The sequence below is a fragment of the Oncorhynchus gorbuscha genome, linkage group LG20, assembly GCF_021184085.1.
Source record: "Oncorhynchus gorbuscha isolate QuinsamMale2020 ecotype Even-year linkage group LG20, OgorEven_v1.0, whole genome shotgun sequence".
NCBI lineage: Eukaryota > Metazoa > Chordata > Actinopteri > Salmoniformes > Salmonidae > Oncorhynchus > Oncorhynchus gorbuscha.
The window spans coordinates 23,179,467-23,195,703 of NC_060192.1; positions in this window are offsets into that span (position 1 = coordinate 23,179,467).

The window sequence follows — 16,237 nt, forward strand, 5'->3', positions numbered from 1 at the left end:
AATGTAACTAAATTATCAGAAACCCAAATATAAGTTGTAAAACCTCAAAACATGGTTATGTAGGGTATAATGGGTATTTAACATTCATTTAAAAGTTTAAAGAATTATGTTTTACATGCAGATTGCATCTTTAAAGAGGCAAGAAAAAGTATGTGAACCTTTTGGAATTACCTGGATTTCTGCATAAATTTGACATACATTTTTATCTGATCTTCATCTAAGTCACAATAGACAAACACAGTGTGCTTAAACTAATAACACACAAATTATTGTATTTTTCTTGTCTATATTGAATACATCATTTAAATATTCACAGTGTAGGTTGGAAAAAGTATGTGAACCCCTTGGCTAATGACTTCTCCAAAAGTTAACCCGGAGTCGAATCAACGAGATGAGATAGGAGATTTTGGTTAGAGCTGCCCTGGTTAGAGCTGCCCTGCCCCATAAAAAAATTTCTCAAAATTTGAGTTTGCTATTCACAAGAAGCATTGCCTGATGTGAGCCATGCCTGGAACAAAGGAGATCTCAGAAGGCCTAAGATTAAGAATTGTTGCCTTGCATAAAGCTGGAAAAGGTTAGAAAAGTATATCTAAAAGTCAGTCCACGGTAAGACTAATTGTCAATAAATGGATACATTTCAGCACTGTTGCTACTCTCCTAGCCATCCTGCAAAGATGACTGCAAGAGCACAGCGCAGAATGTTCAATTAGGTTAAGAACAATCCTAGAGTGTCAGCTAAAGACTTACAGAAATCTCTGGAAGATGCTAACATCTCTGACGAGTCTACAATACCTAAAACACTAAACAAGAATGGTGTTCATGGGAGGATACCATGGAAGAGGTTACTGCTCTTTCATGGTGTCTGAAGTTTGCAAAAGAGCACCTGGATGTTCCACAGCGCCACTGACAATGCCACCAGCCAAACTGCTCATTCTGTGAGTGATTTCCTGCAAGACAGGAACGCCAGTGTTCTGCCATGGCCAGCGAAGAGCCCGGATCTCAATCCCATTGAACATGTCTGGGACATGTTGGATCGGACGGTGAGGGCTATGGCCATTCCCTCCGGGAACTTGCAGGTGTCTTGGTGGAAGAGTGGGGTAACATCTCACAGCAAGAACAGGCAAATCTGGTGCAGTCCATGAGGAAGAGATGCACTGCAGTACTTAATGCAGCTGGTGGCCACACCAGATAATGACTGTTTACTTTTGATTTTGACCACCCCTTTGTTCAGGGACACATTATTCCATTTCTGTTGGTCACATGTCTGTGGAACTTGTTCAGTTTATGTCTGTTGTTGAATCTTGTTGTGTTCATACAAATATTTACACATGTTAAGTTTGCTGAAAATAAACGCAGTTGACAGTGAGAGGACGTTTCTTTATTTGCTGAGTTTACTTTTTCTTCCCACTGTAAATACCACTAGATAACACCTAGCCCCTACCCTGGCAATCATATGATCTGGTTTCCCCTAAGTAGCTGGGGAACCGAAGTGGCAGAGGAGAGCAAGCAGATGTGGTAAAATACCATTGATAAAAACATGTTTATGATGATCGAAAAACAAGTGGTCTTTGTGGTCTGTGGTTTTAAACTTTGTGGTCTGAAGAGTTATGCAACTTTTGAGGGCTGTACGAATATGATGCTCTATCCAACAGCAACAACCAGTGGTTATGAAAAAAGGGTTCAAAAACAGAATCATATGGTAGTAGCTCCACTCCACCCTGCCTTCTAATATAGGCCATATAACACACACGGTCTCATTTAAGATGAGGAGAACCATTCTTTTTTTTTAAGAGCATGGCCTTATTTCTATTACAGCATATTGGATGACTGTCATTCATATTCCATACACACAGCACAATGTAACATCGATAGGTTTAGGCATGATACTCAAGTTTTCCCAAAACTCATCATGCTACAGCCTACCCTATGAATGAAAGTTTACAACCTAGTTGCACAATTCCAGATAAAAATTTGAGTAATTAAGGTGACAGGCAGTGACACATTCAATACCTCCTTGCACACTCTTGCCTGCATCGAGCTGATCTAGGGTGTAATCAACCAACAGTTGCAAATTAGAGTTTCTATTGGATAAATTCAGGTATGTTTATCCTTCTTTCATTCCATTTAAGAAACTTTTTTCAACATAATGATTACAACCACGATCACATGCAAACACAGTTCACTTTCATAGCAGGTACATACAAACAGTATTTTAAAAATTAAAACATTTATTTAACCTTGATTTACAATGAAGGGTAACTGGGGAACAGTGGGTTAACTGCCTTGTTCAGGGGCAGAACAACAGATTTTTACCTTGTCAGCTCAGGGATTCGATCCCCGAGGTGACAAGTATGATAATTTTGCTCGTTGTATAATTCCTTCTTGCATCTACACGCTCTCCTCCTCTCACATTTCCCCTTCGCTTTTGGACGTCAGTGTACAACAAATAAGCTGCCTGTGACAAGGAAAGAAACCTGCCCAAGCCAAAGCATCATAACCGCTACACACAGCCTACATTGTCACCATATTAGCTAACGTCATAGTCAACATAGCTACTAGAACTAATGTGTTAGTAAACCCGTTACAATTATGCAGTATAGTGGACAGTCAGCAAGCAGTTTAGCATTACCGTCAGGCCCCGGTGGCAATAAATTAATACAACCAAAAGCTTATCTTGACTTGGAAGAGTTCCAGTGTTGGAAAGCCATATCCAGCCAGCTAACATAGCATCCCTCTCTGTTTGAGCCATGTGTTTGAGTAGGCTAAAGTATCTACAGTATATATACAAAGTATGTGGACACGCCTTCAAATTAGTGGATTTGGCAATTTCAGCCACACCCGTGCTGACAGGTATATAGAATTGTGCACACAGCCATAGGCAAACATTGGCAGTAGAATGGCCTTAGTGACTTTCAATGTGGCACCATCATAGGATGCCACCACCTTTCCAATGTGTCAGTTTGTCAAATTTCTGTCCTACTAGAGCTTCCCTGGTCAATTGTAAGAGCTGTTATTGTTCATAGGAAACATCTAGGAGCAACAATGGCTCAGCCGCGAATAGTAGGCCACACACGCTCACAGAATGGGACCACCAAGTGCTGAACCGCATAGCGGGTAAAAATGGTCTGTCCTTGGTTGCAACACTCACTACTGAGTTCCAAGCTGCCTCTGGAAGAAACGGCGGGAGCTTCAGGAAATGGGTTTCCATGGCCGAGCAGCCACGCACAAGCTTAAGATCACCATTTGCAATGCCAAGCAACAGCTGGAGTAGTGTAAAGCTCGCCGACATTGGAGCAGTTGAAACGCATTCTCTGGAGTGATGAATCACACTTCACTGGATGCCAGGAGAATGCTACCTGCTCGAATGCATAGTGCCAACCGTAAAGTAGAGGAGGAATAATGGTCTGAGGCTGTTTTTCATGGTTTGGGCTAGGCCCCTTAGTTCCAGGGAAGGAAAATCTTAACGCTACAGCCTACAATGACATCCTAGACGATTATGTGCTTCCAACTTTGCGGCAACAGTTTGGGAAAATCCCTTTCCTTTTTCAGCATGACATGCCCCCTGCCCTGACCTCAACCCAATCGAACACCTTTGGATGAATTGGAACGCCGGACTGCAAGCCAGGCCTAATCGCCCAACATCCATGCCCAACCTCACCAATGCTCTTGTGGCTGAATGGAAGAAAGTCCCAGTAGCAATGTTCCAACATCTAGTGGAAAGCCTTCCCAGAAGAGTAGAGGCTGTTTTAGAAGAAAACGGGGGACCAACTCCATATTAATGCCCAGGATTTTTGAATGAGATGTTTGAGAGCCCTCGGTTCTCTATGGTGTTTAGGTCAAAGCGTGGATAGGGGGGGTGTTCTAGTCATTTATTTTCTATGTTGGTGATTTGTAGGGTTCCCAATTAGAGGCAGCTGGTAATCGTTGCCTCTAATTGGGGATCATATTTAGGAAGCCCTTTCTCCCACCTGCTTTGTGAGATATTGTTTTGCTGAGTGCTGATGTGCGCTCTGTTTGTTCACGGTCGGTGTTTGTTTATTGTTTGTTGTAGTTTCACTTTGGATTAAAAGTATGTGGAACTCAAATCACGCTGCGCCTTGGTCTGTTCATTCTAACAACCATGACAGAATATCCCACCAATCAAGGACCAAGCATCGTGCCATGGAGGAGAAGGTGAGTTGGACCTGGGAGGAGATCGGGAGTGGATGCGAGACCCTTCCTTGGCGGGAGTCGCAAAAAGATCAGGAAGGACAGCAACGACGCCGGGGGCCTCAGCCACAGAAACCCCAAGATGTTTTTTGGGGGGGGCACATAGGGTGGTCGACTGAGCAGCGGGGAGTGCCAGAGCCTGTTTGGAAGTCTGTGGAGGAATTCAATGAAAGATACCGGAGAGAGGTGGAGGCGAGGAGTAGGCTACAGTGCAGGCGTGCTGAAGAGTGTGTCATCAGTCCGGTGCCATCTGTGCCGGCTCCACGCACCAGGCTACCAGTGCGCCTCCCCAGCCCGGTATGTCCTGTGCCGGTTCCTCTCACTCTCCATGAGGAGTGTGTCTTCAGTCTGCCGCCACAGAAACCCCAATATTATTTTGGGAGAAGCACATGGAGCTGGCGGCTGAGCAGAGGGAAGAGCCAGAGACCGTCAGGGAGGCGATGGAGAAGTTGGAGGAGAGAGATGTTGGTCAAGTGTGTTCTCCTCAACATTCGACCCGAGGAGCCTGTCAGCAGTCTGGTGAAACCTGTGCCAGCTCCACGCATCTGGCCTTCAGTGCGCCTCCCCAGTCTGGTACATCATTTACCAGCTCCCCGCACTCGCCCTGAAATGCGTGTCACCAGTCCGGTGCCACCTGTGCTGGCTCCACACACTAGGCCTCCAGTGCGCCTCCCCAGATCAGAGCATCCTGTGCCGGCTCCACGCACTCGACCTGAGGAGCGTGTCATCAGTCCGGTTCAACCTGCGCCAATGCCCATTCCAGGCACGGTGGCCAACCCGTCTCCATGGCCGGAGCCGCCTTCTGCGCCAGTGCCCAGTCCAGGCACGGCATCCAGTATCGCTCCAAGGCCGGACCCTTCCTCTGCGCCGATGCCCAGTCCGGCGTTCAGCCCAGTGCCATGGCCGGATCCGGGGTCTGGGCGGGGCCACGACCCGCACCGGAGCCGCCACCGAAACTAGTAATCCCCCTACCCTCCCCATTTGGTTTCAGGTTATAAGTCAGGAGTCCGCACCTTTGGGGGGGGGGTACTGTACTGTCACGCCCTGACCATAGAGAGCCCTCGGTTCTCTATGGTGTTTAGGTCAGAGCATGACTAGGGGGGTGTTCTAGTCATTTATTTTCTGTTGGTGATTTGTAGGGTTCCCAATTAGAGGCAGCTGGTAATCGTTACCTCTAATTGGGGATCATATTTAGGAAGCACTTTCTCCCACCTGCTTTGTGGGATATTGTTTTGTTGAGTGCTGATGTGCGCTCTGTTTGTTCACGGTCGGTGCTCGTTTATTGTTTGTTGTAGTTTCACTTTGGAGCAAAACGCTATAAAGAAACTCTTCACACCCCTTGACTTTTTCCAAATATTGTTGTTTTTCAGCCTGAATTTGAAATGGATTACATTTAGATTTGTTGTCACTGGCCTACACACAATATCCCATAATGTGGAATTATGTTTTTCAACATTTCTACAAATTAATTAGAAAAGAAAAGCTGAAATGTCTTGAGTCATTACGTATTCAACCCCTTTGTTTCAGCAAGCTGGTTTTTCTATGCTTCGCCAGGACAAAACAGCTGATGCGCAATCTCTAATATTAAAGATGTCTCGAGGTTCTGCTCGCCTGAGTTTAGAGTTTAATCTACAGTGGCAAGAAAAATCATGTGAACCCTTTGGAAATACCTGGATTTCTGCATAAATTGGTCATAAAATTTGATCTGATCTTCATCTAGGTCACAACAATAGACAAACACAGTCTGCTTAAACTAATAACACACAAACAATATGTTTTCTTATATTGAACACACTGTGTAAACATTCACAGTGCAGGGTGGGAAAAGTATGTGAACCCTTGGATTTAATACCTGGTTGACCCTCTTTTGGCAGCGATAACATCAACCAAACATTTTCTGTAGTTGAGGATCAGACCTGCACAACGGTCAGAAGGAATTTGGGACCATTCCTCTTTACAAAACTGTTTCAGTTCAGCAATATTCTTGGGATGTCTGGTGTGAACTACTCTCTTGCGGTTATGCCACAGCATCTCAATCGGGTTGAGGTCAGGACTCTGACTGGGCCACTCCAGAAGCATATTTTCTTCTGTTGAAGCTTTCCTGGTGTTGGTTTACTTCTGTGTTTTGGGTCGTTGCCCTGTTGCATCATCGTTGCCCTGTTGCATCATCGTTGCATTCTGTTGAGCTTCAATTGGCGGACAGATAAAGACATTTTGCAGGAGAATGTTAGGCTAAACTTGGGAATTCATTTTTCCGTTGATGATAGCAAGCTGTCCAGGCCCTGAGGCAGCAAAGCAGCTCTAAACCATGATGCTCCCTCCACCATACTTTACAGTTGGGATGAGGTTTTGATGTTGGTGTGCTGTGCCTTTTTTTCTCTACATCGTGTTGCGTGTTCCTTCCAAACAACTCAACTGTAGTTTCATTTGTCCACAGAATATTTTGCCAGTAGCGCTGTGGAACATCCAGGTGCACTTTTGCAAACTTCAGATGTGCAGCAATGTTTTTCATGGACAGCAGTAGCTTCTTCCGTGGTGTCCTCCCATGAACACCATTATTGTTTAGTGTTTTACATAGCATAGACTTGTCAACAGAGATGTTAGCATGTACCAGAGATTTCTGTAAGTTTTTAGCTGATTTATCTTAACCTCATGGAGCATTCTGCACTGTGCTCTTGCAGTCATCTTTGCAGGACAGCCACTCCTAGGGAGAAGAGCAACAGTGCTGAACATTCTCCATTTATAGACAATTTCTTACCGTGGACTGATGAACATCAAGGCTTTTAGAGAGAATTTTGTAACCCTTTCCAGCTTTATGTAAGTCAACAATTCTTAATCTTAGGTCTTTGAGATCTCTTTTGTTCGAGGCATGCTTCACATCAGACAATGCTTCTTGTGAATATCAAACTCAAATTTTGTGAGTGTTTTTTATAGGGCAAGGCAGCTCCAACCAACATTTCCAATCTCGTCTCATTGATTGAACTCCAGGTTAGCTGACTCCTGACTCCAATCAGCTTTTGGAGTGGTCATTAGCCTAGGGGGTTCACATACATTTTCAAACCTACACTTGGAATGTTTAAATGATGAATTCAATATAGACAAGAAAAACAAACTAATGACACACAAATTATTGTGTGAACCATCCAGAATGCACCAGCTGTTCCGGACGACTGTGTAATCACGCTCTCTTTAAGACTTTTAAGTAGGTTAACATTCACAAGGCTGCAAGGCCAGACATATTACCAGGATGCATACTCAGAGCATGCGCTGACCAGCTGGCAAGTGTCTTCACCGACATTTCCAACCTTTCCAACCTATCTGTGACTCAAGTCTGTTATACCTACATTTCAAGGAGACTACCATAGTCCCTGTGCCCAATGCCAAGTTAACCTGTCTAAAGGACTATCGCCCAGTAGCACTCACATCTGTAGCCATGAAATGCTTTGAAAGGCTGGTCATGGCTCACACACCATCATCCCAGACACCCACTCCAATTCACATACTGCCTCAACAGATCCACAGAAGATGCAATCTCTATTGCACTCCACTTTGGACTCTCCCACCTGGATAAGAGGTACACCTATGTGAGAATGTTGTTCATTTACTACAGGTCAGCATTCAAATACACAGTACCTTCCATGATGATGAGACAGCCTGCAGGGAGGTCAGAGACCTGGCAGTGTGGTGATCGGGAGGTCAAAGACCTGGCAGTGTGGTGCCCGGACAACAACCTCTCCATTAATGTCAGCAAGACAAAGGATCTGATCGTGGACTACAGGAAATGGAGGGTAGAGAATGCCCCCATCCACAGACGGGCTGTAGTAGAGTAGGTCAAGATTTTCAAGTTCCTTTGTGTCCGCATCACTGAGGAATGATCATGGTCCAAACACACTAACATAGTCGTGAAGAGGGCACGACAATGCCTCTTCCCCCTTAGGATGCTGAAAAGATTCAGCTTGGGCCCTCAGATCCTCAAAAGTTCTATAGCTGCAACATTGAGAACATCTTGACCTGCTGCAAAACCGCTTGGTATGGCAACTGCTTGGTGTCCGACAGCAAGGCGATACCGAGGGTAATGTGTACGGCCCAGTATATCACTGTGCCCGAGCTCCCTGCCAGGGGGTCAGAAGAAGGCCCTAAAAATGGTCAAAGACTCCAGCCACCGAGGTCATAGACTGTCCTCTCTGCTACCGCACGGCAAGTGGTAACGATGCACTAAGTCTTGAAACACCCTGAACAGCTTCTAGCCTCAAGCCATAAGACTGCTAAATAGTTATTATAACTATTTGCATTGACCCTTTTTGCATTAACTCTTTTGACTCATCACATACGCTGCTCTTGCTGTCTATTATCCATCCTGTTGTCTAGTCACTTTATTCCTACCTACAGTATATGTACATATCTACCTCAATTACCTCGTACCTCTGCACATCGACTCGTTCCCCGTGTATATAGCCAAGTTATCGTTACTCATTGTGTATGTATTCCTTCGGTTATACGTTTTCAAATTTTCTATTATTTATCATATTACTTATCATACTTTTCTCTGCATTGTTGGGATGGTTCTGTAAGTAAGCATTTTACTGTTAGTCTACACCTGTTTTTTATGAAGCATGTGAGAAATGAAAATGTTATTTTTTTTCTACAGAGAGAACAAGTACGTGTGCACATGTACACTGTCGCGACTAGGGCGTAGCTGCTGAGAGGTTCAGGGTTAAAGAAGGCCTCAGTGTCCAGGAAACCCAATGTAATTGAAAACCTTCAAAACCACATTTAGTAGTGTGCGTGTGTGGGAGATCAACCACTTAACAAGTCATGGCTTGTCTTTGAGTCGTCGTTACTCACTATGACCGAGTGACTCTGGTGATCACCATGGTAAACTGGAACAGACTGAGAGATGGAGAGAGATTTACCTCGCTTCGATAATAAGAACATATAGGGAGCAGAGCAGCATCCATTTTTCAGTACTGCAGTATTATTCTATATTCAATTCCGGAGCTCTGTCTGCTCTGTAAATTTCATACCCAGCCCTTCTGCCACGCCAGGTAGGCTAAAGCAACTGCCTGAAAGATTTGACTTTGAATATGATGTGAACCCAAATCTCTGTATTTTTAATACATTTTGTCAAATACATTAAAAATAAAAAACAGATACCTTATTTACCTTATTATTCAGACCCTTTGCTATGAGAATCGAAATTGAGATCAGGTACATCCTGTTTCCATTGATCATTCTTGAGATGTTTCTACAACTTGGAGTCCACCTGTGGTCAATTCAATTGATTGGACATGCTTTGGAAAGGCACACACCTGTCTATATAAGGCCCCACAGTTGACAGCGCATGTCAGAGCAAAAAACCAAGCCATGAGGTCGAAGGATTTGTCTTTAGAGGTCCAAGACAGGATTGTGTCGAGGCACAGATGTCTGCAGCATTGAAGGTCCCCAAGAACACAGTGACCTACATCATTCTTAAATGGAAGAAGTTTGGAACCACCAAGACTCTTCCTAGAGCTGGCCACCCGGCCAAACTGAGCAATCAGAGGAGAAGGGCCTTGGTCAGGGGTTGACCAAGTTCCTGATGGTCATACTGACATAGCTCTAGAATTTCTTTGTGGAGATAGGTGAACCTTCCAGAAGGACAACCATCTTTGCAGCACTCCACCAGTCAGGCCTTTGTGGTAGAGTGGCCAGATGGAAGCCACTCCTCCGTAAAAAGGCATATGACAGCCCGCTTGGAGATTGCCAAAAGGCACCTAAAGAACAAAATTCTCTGGTCTGATGAAACCAAGATTGAACTCTTTGGCCTGAATGCCAAGTGTCACGTCTGGAGGAAACCTGGCACCATCCCTACGTTGAAGCATGGTGGTGGCAGCATCATGCTGTGGGGATGTTTGTCAGAGGCAGGGACTGGGAGACTAGTCAGGATTGAGGGAAAGATGAATGGAGAAAAGTACAGAGAGATCATTGATGAAAACTGCTCCAGAACGCTCAGGACCTCAGACTGGGGCGAAGGTTCACCTTCCAACAGGACAACGACCCTAAGCACACAGCCAAGATAATGCAGGAGTGTCTTCGGGACAAGTCTCTGAATGTCCTTGAGTGGCGCAGCCATAGCCCGGACTTGAACCCAATCGAACATCTTTGGAGAGACCTGAAAATAGCTGTGCAGTGACGCTCCCCATCCAACCTGACAGAGCTTGAGAGGATCTGCAGAGAAGAATTGGAGAAACTCCCCAAATACAGGTGAGCCAACCTGGTAGCGTCATACACAAGAAGACTTGAGGCTGCAATCACTGCCAAAGGTGCTTTAATACAGTTCTGAGTAAAGGGTCTGAATCAGTAAAAAAAAAAAACATTTGCAAACATTTCTACAAACCTATTTTTGCTTTTTCATTATGGAGTATTGCGTGTATATGATGAGGGGGAAAAAACTACTTAATCCATTTTAGAATACGGCTGTAACGTAACGAAATGTGGTCAAGGGGTATGAATATTTTCCGATTGCACTGTAAGTGAGGGATGGGAAACGTATTGTTATCAAGCACAATTAAAAAGGCAAATACACTTCCTGTCATCGGTATACTGTAAAAGCATCTGTTTGGCCCCTGACCCCTACTAGCCTGAACCAGCTTCCTGTCCCACACACTCAGGAGGAGCCTACTGGAATCTGGTTTCATCAGAGCTGTTTCCCACAGACATGAAGGACATGGAAACCTCACATGAATGGGTTGGGGAACTCCATTTCATCTAGTGGCGGCATTGAGTCTTAACTGCTTGGTTTAGGTCAATCAGACGTTGACTAACAAAGTGACAGTTACATGAAACTTACCCCCTCAGAGGGAGTGTTCCATTCGACAATTGTAAAGATAAATAAGATAACCTTGAACTTATTTGCGTGTGACAACAGCATTTATATGCTGCTGTGTTTTATGGCTGGTACACTGTATATAATTCAACGTTTCAGAAAGCATTACAATAGTGGTGATCCTCACTACCAAGGCAGGAAAAAGTGTCAGATGCTGCATGCTAGATCAACCAATAAAAACAATAAGATTGTCGTAATAACGTTGACCTGTGCCGTTGAACTCTAGCTTCTCTCTGCGGCCCGTCATGGGCAGGGAGACATTGGGCTAAGAAGGGGGTGACTGACGAGGATAATGGAATAGTGAGACCCTAAGTAACCAAATTAGCTTTAGAGGAGCTTTAGGGCTCATTAAACCAGACTATAATCCCCCAGAGGGACGCTGTCCACATATGGCCCTATGACATCATTCCTCCACACCGCTATACATACACACACACACCCTATAAAGTGCTATAATGCACAAACACATCATGGAAAGATGATGAGCAAGGGATTCATAACACAGGATCCTAATCTTATAAAACATGAGTGCACTGGTATCGATGCCTTGATTCACTGGGATATACTTTATGACAAGGAAATGTGGAGTGTCTGGCTGGTTTTATTCACTTATTTATTTATTTCACCTTTATTTAACCAGGTAGGCCAATTGAGAACAAGTTTTAATTTACAACTGCAACCTGGCCAAGATAAAGCAAAGCAGTGCAACAGAAACAACAACACAGAGTTACACATGGGATAAATAAAAGTACAGTCAATAACACAATACAAAAATCTGTATACAGTGTGTGCAAATGAAGTAAGGAGGTAAGGTAATAAAGAAGGACAATAGTGGCGAAGTAATTACAATTTAGCAATTTACACTGGAGTGATATATGTGCAGAAGAGGATGTGCAAGTGGAAATACTGGTGTGCAAAAGAGCAGAAAAACAAAAACAAATATGGGGATGAGGTAGGTGGTTGATTGGATGGGCTATTTACAGATGGGCTGTGTACAGTCTTTTATCGATGGTGGTTATGATGTCGTTTAGGACCTTGAGCGTGGCTGAGGTGCACCCGTGACCAGCTCGGAAAGCCGATTGCATAGCAGAAAAGGTTCGGTGGAATTTGAAATGGTCGGTGATCTGTTTGTTAACTTGGCTTTCGAAGACTTTAGAAAGGCAGGGCAGGATGGATATATGTCTGTAACAGTCTGTCTCCCCCTTTGAAGAGGGGGATGACTTCGGCCGCTTTCCAATCTTTAGGAATCTCAGACAATACGAAAGAGGTTGAACAGACTAGTAATAGGGGTTGCAACAATGGCAGATCATTTTAGGAAGGGAGTGTCCAGATTGTCTAGCCCAGCTGATTTGTAGAGATCCAGATTTTGCAGCTCTTTCAGAACATCTGCTGTCTGGATTTGGGTGAAGGAGAAGTGGGGTGCTGTGGGGGGTGAAGAGTTGTTGGCCGGGGTTTGGGTAGCCAGGTGGAAAGCATGGCCAGCAGTAGAGAAATGCTTGTTGAAATGCTTGATTATCGTGGATTTATCAGTGGTGACAGTGTTTCCTAGTCTCAGTGCATTGGGCAGCTGGGAAGAGGTATTTTTGAAAAAGCTAGGCCTTTGCTTTCCTAACTAACTGTGTGTATTGGTTCCTGACTTCCCTGAAAAGTTGCATATCGTTGGCGACCATTCGAAGCTAGTGCAGTACGCCACAGGGTGTTTTTGTGCTGGTCAAGGGCAGTCAAGTCTGGAGTGAACAAAGGGCTATATCTGTTCTTAGGTCTACATTTTTTGAAGGGGGCATGGTGATTTAAGATGGTGAGGAAAGAACTTAAAAAAAAACAACCAGGCATCCCCTACTGACGGGATGAGGTCAATATCCTCACACTCAACGTCAACAAAACTAAGGAGATGATTGTGGACTTCAGGAAACAGCAGAGGGAACACCTCCCTATCCACATCGATGGAACAGTAGTGGAGAGGGTAGTATGTTTTAAGTTCCTCGGTGTACACATTACAGACAAACTGAATTGGTCCACCCACACAAACAGCATCGTGAAGAAGGCGCAGCAGCGCCTCTTCAACCTCAGGATGCTGAAGAAATTCGGCTTGTCACCAAAAGCAGTCACAAACTTCTACAGATGCACAATCGAGAGCATCCTGTCGGGCTGTATCACCGCCTGGTACGGCAACTGCTCCGCCCACAACCGTAAGGCTCTCCAGAGGGTAGTGAGGTCTGCACAACGCATCACCGGGGGCAAACTACCTCCCCTCCAGGACACCTACACCACCCGATGTCACAGGAAGGCCATAAAGATCATCAAGGACATCAACCACCCGAGCCACTGCCTGTTCACCCCGCTATCATTCAGAAGGCGAGGTCAGTACAGGTGCATCAAAGCTGGGATCGAGAGACTGAAAAACAGCTTCTATCTCAAGGCCATCACTGTTAAACAGCCACCACTAACATTGAGTGGCTGCTGCCAACACACCGACCAGCCACTTTAATAATGGGAATTGATGGGAAATTGATGTAAAATATATCACTAGCCACTTTAAACAATGCTACCTAATATAATGTTTACATACCCTACATTATTCATCTCATATGTATACGTATATACTGCACTCTATATCATCTACTGCATCTTTATGTAATACATGTATCACTAGCCACTTTAACTATGCCACTTTGTTTACATGCGTATCTCATATGTATATACTGCACTCAATACCATCTACTGTATCTTGCCTATGCCGCTCTGTACCATCACTCATTCATATATCTTTATGTACATATTCTTTATCCCCTTACACTTGTGTCTATAAGGTAGTAGTTTTGGAATTGTTAGCTAGATTACTTGTTGGTTATTACTGCATTGTCGGAACTAGAAGCACAAGCATTTCGCTACACTCGCATTAACATCTGCTAACCATGTGTATGTGACAAATAAAATTTGATTTGATTTGATCCTTCCAGGATACCCGGGCCAGGTCGATTAGAAAGGCCTGCCCACAGAAGTGTTTTAGGGAGCGTTTGACAGTGATGAGGGGAGGTTGTTTGACCACGGACCCATAACGGATGCAGGCAATGAGGCAGTGATCACTGAGATCCTGATTGAAAACTGCAGAGGTGCATTTAGAGGGCAAGTTGGTCAGGATGATATCTATGAGGGTGCCCATGTTTATGGATTTGGGGTTGTACCTGGTAGGTTCCTTGATCATTTGTGTGAGATTGAGGGCATCTAGCTTAGATTGTAGGACGGCAGGGGTGTTAAGCATGTCCCAATTTAGATTACTTGGCAGTACGAACTCTGACGATAGATGGGGGGCAATTAATTCAAACATGGTGTCCATGGTACAGCTGGGAGCTGAGGGGGTCTATAACAAGCAGCAACAGTGAGGGACTTATTTCTGAAGAGATGGATCTTTGAAAGTAGAAGCTCGAACCGTTTGGGCATAGACCTGGATAGTATGACAGAACTCTTGCAGGCTATCTCTACAGTAGATTGCAATTCTGCCCCCTTTAGCTGTCCTGTCTTGATGGAAAATGTTGTAATTGGGGATGGAAATTTCTGCATTTTTGGTGGCCTTCCTAAGCCAGGATTCAGACATGGCTAGGACATCAGGGTTGGCGGGGTGTGCTAAAGCAGTGAATAAAGGAAACTTAGGGAGGCTTCTGATGTTAACATGGATGAACCCAAGGCTTTTACGGTTGCAGAAGTCAACAAATGAGAGCACCTGGTGGGGGTAAAGTGGGGGTAAACCTAAGCATTGAGTGACGATGGGAGAGGTTGCATCTCTGGAGGCGCCAGTTAAGCTAGGTGCGGTCTCCACATGTGTGAGGGGGGGACGGACAAGGGGGCTATCTAAGGCATGTTGAGCAGGACTAGGGGCTCCGCAGTAAAATTAAACAATGAGAGCTGCCCTAAACAACAATATACAAGCCATATTGACATTAGAGAAAGGCATAAAGCAATCACAGGTGTTGATTGGGAGAGCGAAGACAACAACGGGTGAGACAACATGGCGATGAATGGGCAGAGAGGGTCAGTTAGCTACAGACAGGGCCTGGGTTCGAGGCTGGAGCCGACAGATAAACAAAATGAAGTACCGTGTTAATGAACAGTCCATCAGGCATCAGCTGTGTAGCCGAGTGATCATAGGGTCCACTGAGAAGCAATAGATGAAACAGGGAGGCGCTCGGTAGTCGAACGGCTAGTGGTTACAGTGACCTACACTGTTACAGTATGTCCTGTAAGTTGGGTTGGTTCTAGAGGAATGTCTGGGTCGTTTCTTGTCCTCCACAGATCAGCTCTGATGCTATTCACTGTTCTCCAATTACACCCCCTGTAATCTGGGCCCCTGTCTGAATGTCCCTGAGCAACAGAGGAGACAGGTGGAGAGCAGAAGGACATGCATCGTTTACCCCAGTAATCAGGAGAAAGGCCAAAAGGAGACAAGAGAAACCATGCAATAGCTTCCAATGACTGGTATTCTCTGATTGTTAGACACAATGATGGTGGCTCTGAGGGCGGCTTATCAATGCCAAACACAGAGGAAAGAGAAAGAAACGTACTCCATCATCTGATCTGAAATTCACATCATCTTGTCTTCTGGCTGTCTGTGGAAGTGAGGATCCCTCTCTCCTTTCCCTTGGGGTAGAGTAAATAAATCTTCTCCTTCATCTCAACGGTGAACTGTTGGGACTCCCGAGTGGTGAAGTTCTAAGAGACTGCATCTCAGCACAAGAGGTGTCACTGCAGTACCTGGTTTGAATCCAGGCTGCATCACATCCGACTGTGATTGGGTGTCCCATAGGGCGGTGCACAATTCGGCCCGGGGTAGGCCGTTATTGTAAATAATAAAAAATAATAAACGGAAGAAGCAATCCATCGGACAGAGTATGAAACGGCCTTTTCTGGTAATTATGACTGTCTAGATAAAAGCATCACAGTGAAGAACACGGCTATCCTTATTGTTTGGCCGTTGCACATTTTACAGGCCCTGCAGATCCATTAACGGGTGATGGGAAATAGTTGGGGCGAGGCGTGGAATCTACCGTCTTTGAGATGCAAATACCGCTCAGAGCTGAAAGACCCAGAGAAACAGGTGTTCAAGGAAGTGCGTTAATGTGCGTATCTGAGGGTGGTTGGATGATTGGGGGAGTATACGGAGATCAC